Source organism: Mytilus trossulus, unplaced genomic scaffold, assembly GCF_036588685.1.
Source record: "Mytilus trossulus isolate FHL-02 unplaced genomic scaffold, PNRI_Mtr1.1.1.hap1 h1tg000164l___fragment_2___debris__unscaffolded, whole genome shotgun sequence".
NCBI lineage: Eukaryota > Metazoa > Mollusca > Bivalvia > Mytilida > Mytilidae > Mytilus > Mytilus trossulus.
In genome coordinates, this window is record NW_026963305.1 from 883,280 (window position 1) to 892,469 (window position 9,190).

The window sequence follows — 9,190 nt, forward strand, 5'->3', positions numbered from 1 at the left end:
TGAACAAAATCCTTATAGTAATCAAAATAATTCGGATGGTCATGATAAATCTATTAAAATTACGGATTAGCAGTTAATTGACCTTATCGCATATATTTTCCACTCGAAAAGCCCGAACTACCCAATAACTCGAAAAAACACGATCCTAGCCATACGTTATACCTACCATGATAAAGTTGATAAACTAATATATTAATAACTAGCTAAAGTGCTTATTAAACAATATTCCTATTTTCGTTTTTTTCAAACGTTGTAAAAATTCATAGCATGTTTAGTTACAGGAATATCCCGCATTGATGAAGTATAAGTCCGTGTCTTTTATAAATACTTCTCTTTCCTCTCAAAAATGAACATAATGCAGAAATTTTAATCAAAGTTGCAAAAAGAAAAATAACAAAAATACCAAACGTCGAGGAAACTTAACACTTTAAGACCTCAAAGCATCAGTATATCTGAAGACAATTAAAATATTTTTTGCAAGAAGCTTACATATCAAATAGACATACTATAATGGTTTTACACTAGTAATTGTGGGGCCCTTTATAGCTTGTTGTTCGGTGTGAGCCAAGGATCTGTGTTGAAGGCCGTACTTTAACCTATAATGGTTTACTTTTTAAATTGTTATTTGGATGGAGAGTTGTCTCATTGGCACTCACACCACATCTTCCTATATCTATAGTTCAATATATCGACACTAAACCTATAGCGATCTTACTTACTACTGATATGTTCATTTTGTATTACTTTTCTGTTCATGAAATGTTGAATAGTTCAAAATAACCATAGAAATTGATTGATTTAGTCGTATTGGCTTTTTGTCAATATTTGACATGGAATCCTCTACACCTTTATTTATGTTCTTTTATTGTTCACTCCCGGTTTTTAGTGGAGTTCGTGTTGATTCTTGTTGTTCACATGGCAAAATCAAATAACAAAACACATCAAAAACGAATGGACAAGAACTGTCATATTCCTGACTTCAAATGTAGAAAATGGTGGATTAAACCTGGTTGTATAGTGCTTACCCTCACACTAAGATGACATCAAATTCCGTTATATCTACAATGATGAGTAAATAACAGACACACTAAATAGAATAGTCAAAATATGGGTACAGCAGTCATCATCGTATAACAGTTTTAAAAGGGACAATTTAACATAACACACAAATATCTATCTACAAACACATTCATTGATTTGCGTGTCAGACGTCAGAAAATGTTATACGTCATATATATTTGACGTTCAATGTACATACAAACAATTTTAAAATTTCACATAGGCAATGATAGCATACAGGGTTAAAAAATCAAAAGTATGTAAGAATAAATTTCAGAAATAGACCAAAAGTTATAAAGAATTTATAAAAATCCTAAAAAAAAGTTTAATCTACTACGCGATTGAATGATTTTGACGTAATTCATAATAGCCATATTATCATAATGACATAAAATATAGCAATATCATACTGACGGAACCTTTTAAAGTACAGAGTCACGTTAAAGAACCAAAGAAATTAAAAAAAAGTCGCACATACAAAACACACTACAAAAAAAAGAAAGACAATACAAACAAATTGATGGGATGTATAAGAACCGAGTCACGTTAATCGGATATCACACAAAACAATCCAACAGAAAACGTAATATTAAAAATAGAACAAAAACAAATGAAAGAACAATAAAACACGTTGTTAAGATGATAAACAACATCAGTACGCAAAATCTATACATCAAGATCATCATGTATAAATGTGAAGTTGAAACGGAATATTAATCAACAAGGTCTTGGAACCTTCCGATGAACTTTGGTAGAAAAAGGACGAGACGTTCTTTGACATACCCCTGGTTCATCAACTTTCTACTCAAACACTGATGTCTGAGTAGTAGCTACAAGCTCTTGAATATCAAATAAGTAAGAAAATATATATCCCATATGCAGGTGAGGTTTGGTATATTGCTACTAAGGTGGGGGAAATTTATAATTGCAAAATCGTTTGTCATAGATTATGGTACTGAGATGACTGTGTAAGTCAAATTCGAGATATAAGTCTAAAAATAAGTAGGAGAATGCCGTGTCTGTTGTTTCTTTAAATTCTAGTTCTGGGAGATATATTATTGGAACCCAATTAGAAAAGTTCGGATTGTTTATGGAAAGAACATCATCAATATATCTGAAAGTGAAATTAAGTAAACTTGCTTCTTTGATCCTCTTGTTTTTGACACGTGTCTGGAGGAACTCCGATTCATATGAAAATAACAAGAGGTCGTCAAAAAGATGCGCACAGTTTGTTCCCATATGTTAGGAAGTTGCAAGTGAAACACACATTGCATGAACTCTGCATGAAATATAATGTAACTACATATAAATTTTATGTTACTAATTTTGATAAAGGTGTAATACCACCAAATCATGGTACGCCACATCCGGTTGCATACGAAAGTTGGCCTAAAAAAATATTCCCTTGAATTTGACAGCTGTAGAAAATTAACCCTGCATTTCAATGCACTTAAATTTTTCTGAGTCGTAAATATGTATGTTGGATGTCTGAATGCATCATTCTTTTTTTATTTGATGGTCTTATAAAATATTTTGGAACGTTAAGGTAACATAGTTACCAGATCAAGTAACCAGTAAATAACAGTGTAAAAATTGGGTTGTTTACTTCCGGTGATGATTATTTTCTTATATGCAATGAAATGTAGTGTGAAATTTTCACTGTGTCACTGGAAAGGATAAAACTTTACACATGCAAAGTATGTATTTGGTTGAAATAAAGGTAAATACTGTACATTTTTTTTAAAAGTGCCAATTTAACAAAGACTAATAGGGAAAAATCAATGGTGGTATTACACCTATTTAGGGAAACCATATGTGCACTCGTGACCTTATTGTACTTTCATTTTTAAAAGTTATAAATAAACCAGTTCATACATTGTAAACATGGACAATTCGGAATGGATTTAGACACAGAAAGCACGTTTGAGGTAAAATTGCCTCGAAATGGTGGTTTACGGGTGTTTTCTAAGCCAAATGGGTGGACAGACAAAGCTGTATTTAGTATACTGTGTTAAATTTTAAATTACCCTTACAGTTTTGTTTATACAACATGTGAATTTTTTATTTCAGTGTTAACCATGTTCTGAAGAGAATTCTGTTGAAAAATCTTATGTGTGAATTGGTCTGCAGATGACACTTCAGCATTAAAGTAAGTATCAACTATCGTCTTGTTTTTTTTGGGCCGCAAAAGTTTACAATTTGCCATTGTACCGTCTACATTTTGCACAGACAATAAATCATCTAAACACTTATTTGCCCTGGATTTATACACATCAGAATCCAGTCTCACATACTAAATAAACTTTATAATTCTTACCAATTATTTTTTGTACCAGCATTCCAAGGGACATAACCCTTTTTAAAAACATTTTGAGGTATTTTTTTTATTACTCTTTTACCCCATTTTTTAATGTAAAATACAAGAAAGTTGACTCTTTGTATAAATCTATCAGAAATATACTGTTATGAGTAAATAAAAAGACTTTGATACCAGTAACAATAAATGATTGACTGAAAGGGAACCGTTATTTGTCACACGAGGCGAACAGACCAAAAACTCGAGTTACACACAAGGGCTTATAGAAACCTCCGTGTAGACTGTTAACATTTATAGACACAGTTCTTTCAGCTAAAACACTTTAATTATTGATTTAACATTATATTTATTTAATTTTTGTTGGGAAATAATCACATTTGTTTTAATTTTTAGACCAAAGATATCAAGTTTTGATGAAAAAGGAAGGAAGGAGGAAAAATGGATCAAAACAGACCAAAACAGACCTTCAAATGAACTCTAAAAGGGGCAATAAAATTGTTTATCATCTTAAAGTTGTCTTTTGTATTCTATTTAATTGTTTGAATGCATAGATCATGAGTTTATGATCAGATAGTAGTCAACACTGCATTTTATAATGATACATTGAAATGAGGATTTTTCGAAGAAATTAGACTGAAATTGCCGTAGGATATGGCCTTACGTTATAGTGATATTCTCTAAAACTATAGCTCTGACTGAGACAAAACTTGACAGTTATGCTTGAAATAAATTGCAATTGGAGGGAAAAAAATTACATTAAGTTTATTTGATATTTAGGTGTTCTTTAGGTGTAATACCACCAAATCATGGTACGCCACATCCGGTTGCATACGAAAGTAGGCCTACAAAAATATTCCCTTGAATTTGACAGTTGTAGAAAATTAACCCTGCATTTCAATGCACTTAAATTTTTCTGAGTCGTAAATATGTATGTTGGATGTCTGAATGCATCATTCTTTTTTTATTTGATGGTCTTATAAAATATTTTGGAACGTTAAGGTTACATAGTTACCAGATCAAGTAACCAGTGAATAACAGTGTAAAAATTGGGTTGTTTACTTCCGGTGATGATTATTTTCTTATATGCAATGAAATGTAGTGTGAAATTTTCACTGTGTCACTGGAAAGGATAAAACTTTACACATGCAAAGTATTTCTTTGGTTGAAATAAAGGTAAATACTGTACATTTTTTTTAAAAGTGCCAATTTAACAAAGACTAATAGGGAAAAATCAATGGTGGTATTACACCTAAAAGCTGCAGACAATGTTAAACCTGTGTATACAACTTACCAATCAATTTCGACAAGATTTCTTCATTTTATATTCTATTTCATTTGGTCTCTAGTGGAAAATTTTTTCATTGACAATCATATCACGTCTTTCTTTTTTATGTGGACATCGAAACCTTATTTCATGCATAACTATGTTATATTATTTCATTGAAGTTAATGGAGAAAAAAAACATAATATTGATAGATTATTGATGAGAAATCTTTGTTGCAACATAAAAGTTTATACAATTTTCCTTCATAGGTATTACGAGACGACCACCCAATCTCTATTAAATGTGTTCCTTTGTATTCTGGAGTCGAGGCAATGTAGACTTAACATAATTTCAGTTGTCTTTTGTTAAGGATTACTATAAAACACAAACCTTAGATGTATTTTTTTCTTTTTGTCTTGTCATTTTTTTCAAATGGAAAATCTATCTGACATCTCTTGCATTTATGTTTTACAGTCAGTACTCTGATTCTACATGTGATTGTAGTTTGCTGATCAAACCTGAATACTTAGCACTGATGTAGTAAATACCAAAGATGTTTTTAAATTACAAAGTATGTGTTTGCTGAACAAGGGATGCATTATTAGTTATAATCTATTACAGAAAGCTTTTTGATTTGATCTTCTTTAAGGATAACAAAACTTAATTTCAACCTCTGTTTAACATGTATTTCATAACAGGCACTCACACCACATCTTCCTATATCTATTTATATAAATTGTTTTTTTTTATTCAAGTTTTACAATAAGTGCCAATAGGGAATTATATAAGATGATCATTTATATATGATTATTACACTTCGTTATTTTTTGTTTGTTTCGTGTATATTGTCTTATCAATATTATATACATACATATCAATAAACATAGAAACGTTCGAAATAGTTGTCTGCAATATATGATTTAATTTGTACTGGTTTGCCATACCACGAATCACATAATTCCGTAAAGTATGCTTCTAAATGGTGAGTAATATTTTTTTTCTCAATAATGATCATCAGTTTTGAATTTTCCTCAGAACTAAGTACTTTTGTTATTTTATTTTATGTGATATATAAATTACTTTTTTTTATTTTATGTGATATATAAATTTATTTTATGTGATCTTCTGCTGTTGTTTTTTGTTTTTTGTTTTTTATTTGGTCGGGTTGTTGTCTCTTTGACACATTCCCCATTTCCATTCTCAATTTTACATAACATTATCATTGATATAGAATTTTACCAAAAGTATAATATAGAATAAACTCATCATACATTTGTAGATACAAGGACTACATTTTGTATATACGCCAGACGCGCGTTTCGTCTACAATAGACTCGTCGGTGACGCTCGATTCAAAAAAAAAGTTAAAAATGCCAAATAAAGTACGAAGTTGAAGAATACACTGTCCTATTTGATAAAAGTATCTTCAATAATAGACTATTAATGTATTAGACTATACTCACGTTTCCTCTACAACAGTGACGTTTGTTGCTAATGGTGGAATGGCTATATCAAATACCAAGTTGGAGAACATTAAAACCGAAATAAGTTGTGTGAAATATTTATAATGCGATTATTGACTTAATACCTGTGTGGACGATACATCCAACTGAATACCTGTTGGTTACATTTTTGCATTTGATATTATTTTGTACACATTCACAGGACTCTTATGGCTGTTGGCTAACAGATTTATAAAAACAGCTGCGGAGGACTGGAAACTTGTCTTTAAAATTGATGCCGAAGGTTAGTATATCATTTTTTGCTGTCTTTCTAATGGATAGACAAACATATATAGATATATATAAACCAAGCAGATACTTATTACTGTTCTCTCGACATGTGATCAAACTCCATTGTCCTTACAAGATCAAGTTGAACAACTAAAAACTTAAAAGGTCTAAGGTTTCAAAGCACTACTAAAATGAGAATCATGTTATTTTGCTTTAGTTTCGATTAATGTTGCCTTCTTATTCCTATTCTTTTCTCTTTTTTTAAGCTAGTTGTGTTATTTGAATGAGGTAAGTGATTTCATTTTTACGTTAAGCACATACAACAAGTAAAGGCAACCGTAGTGTACAGTTGTTCAAAAGTCTTTAATCGGTTCAGGGAGAACGATTCCGGGATACAAACTTAATCCAAGGAAAATACATTAACTATAAGAGGAAAACAACGGAACAATCAAAACATCGAACTGCAACAAAAACAAACCTACAGGCATATATAGAAATGGACTTCTATATAACAATCGCCTGATATCTAGCTTGTTACAGGACAATTTAAGAAAAATGATGGGCTTAAAAACGATTTCATTGAAGCCACTATCATGATACCACTATTTCACTTAGTTTGAACGTCATGTGATGTTATGCGCTTCGAATTGTTTTTGTTTCTTTAAGGGAACTTTTTTCCTATTTATATATATAAAAAGAAGATAAAGTACGATTGTCAAAGAGACATCTCCTCACTAGTCAAGATACTACTCAGATAGTGCAAAATGTCAACAAAGTCTAAAGAGTTGCGCAACGGTACAAAAATAAGACGGTAATATACAAAGTTGATGCTGTGAAATAATTTTGATAAATAGTTCGACGATACATTTTTATCAGCAATGAAAGTAAAAACAAATTGATTAAAAATGACTTATTATTAAAATTATTGATACTGACGATGGTTATTTGTGCTGTCGAACTATTTATCAAAATTATTTCATTTTGATAAATAGTTCAACAGTCCTGGCATTTTTAAAATTTGGTGTGTCACTAATCCAGCTAGCTCTCTATTACCTTCAATGGTGCAAGCTCCCTGGTAAATAACTCGGGGATCAGTGAGACAAAGCCAAAGAGCTCAAATGTGGAAAATGTAAAACAAATGGTAAAACTTGTGAAAATCTTGTTTCCATCAGTTACGCTATGTAATTGAACGTGACGTTTCCACGCTGTAACAAAGATGAAACGGGACACATTCCCCATTTCCATTCTCAATTTTATCAATGGATCAATAAAGATTACCAACGTTTTAACTCGTCAAATCAACGATTTCGCACATCAAAAATATCTTTGTACACGCGAACTTTAACACACTGAAAGCTGCTGGTAATTTATGACACTTTAAACTAGCTGTACCTTCTGTTGTTCGAATGAAGTTTACTGAAGTGTTTTTTACCGTCAATTATTCATCACATTTGTATTTTGTTCCTGTTCGATTTAAGAACAGCTCTCTCAAGACCATTTTTAAAAACAACTACCTGTACCTGTAAATGTGTGTAAAGGAAATAATTATAAAAGCTTCAATTGATGGGTCTGTATATATGTTAAAAGAGTATGTGGTATGATTGACAATTCAAAAACACCTCTAACTAGAGACCAAATGACACAGGAATTAAGCTTTAAAGGTCAACATACAGCCTTCGACAATGGTGCAAATCCAATACCGCATCGTCAGCTATAAAATGTCCCGAACTGACAAATGTAAAACAGTTCAAACGAGATCACTGGCGGTCTGATCTGTTTACGATGATCTACAGTAACTTATTACTGTGTCATACTCTCTCTTGTGGAGAGTTGTATCATTGGCTTTCATACCACATATTTGTTGTTGTTATAGTGTATATACATATGTGTATATAGACGTCTATAAATGGACCAACAAGCAAAATCAATGTAATCCAGATCATTTACACGATACTGCTCAGATAAGGAAAAAAGTCACAAAAGTCTAAAGAATTGCACAACAGTACAAGATACAATAATAGACGGTAATAGACGAAGTTGATATTTGGAAATCATATAGACAAATAACTCGGATGAAAAAATAGCTTTCTTATGTTTTACTTTTACGCCATTTATCCAGGTTACGGGGAGAGTTGGGGTCCCGTTATCATGAAAAATCCCTCCACATTCTGTATGTATGTGCCTGTTCAAAGTCAGGAGCTTGTATTTCAGTGGTTGTCTTTTGTTAAGGTGTTACATTTTTGGTTTTCGTTCATATTTTTGTACCTAAATTAAGTTGTTTGATTTCTTCTTTGGATTGTTTAACATGTTTCATTTCGATGTCTTCTTAGCTGACTTTGCAATGGGTTTGACATTGCGTTGAAGGCTGTATGGTGGTATATACTTGCTATTTTCTGTGTCATGCTCTTTCCTGTGGAGAGTTGTCTCATTGGAAATCATATCATATTTTCTAATTTTGAATACATAAATGGACGTATTTAAAAAGGACCAACAAGCTAAATCTATGTATACAAGATCCTTTACACGATACTACTCAGATAGTGCAAAATGTCAACAAAGTCTAAAGAGTTGCGCAACGGTACAAAAATAAGACGGTAATAAACAAAGTTGATGCTATGAAATAATTTTGATAAATAGTTCGACAGACCACTGAAATACAAGCTCCTGACTTTGAACAGGCACATACATACAGAATGTGGAGGGATTTTTCATGATAACGGGACCCCAACTCTCCCCGTAACCTGGATAAATGGCGTAAAAGTAAAACATAAGAAAGCTATTTTTTCATCTGAGTTATTTGTCTATATGATTTCCAA

General features: G+C 31.6%; 1 long non-coding RNA gene across 2 annotated transcripts; it reads left to right on the top strand.

Annotated features, from left to right (window-relative positions):
* The first annotated feature begins 2,683 nt into the window (after window positions 1-2,683).
* LOC134700618 (uncharacterized) lies at window positions 2,684-3,862 on the top strand. Of its 2 annotated transcripts, none has more exons than XR_010103943.1 (3): window positions 2,684-2,779; window positions 3,130-3,208; window positions 3,770-3,862. It is a non-coding gene; the product is annotated as an uncharacterized LOC134700618 (long non-coding RNA). The 2 variants fall into 2 exon arrangements; XR_010103944.1 differs by having other exon boundaries at window positions 2,771-2,987.
* Window positions 3,863-9,190: the final 5,328 nt, after the last annotated feature.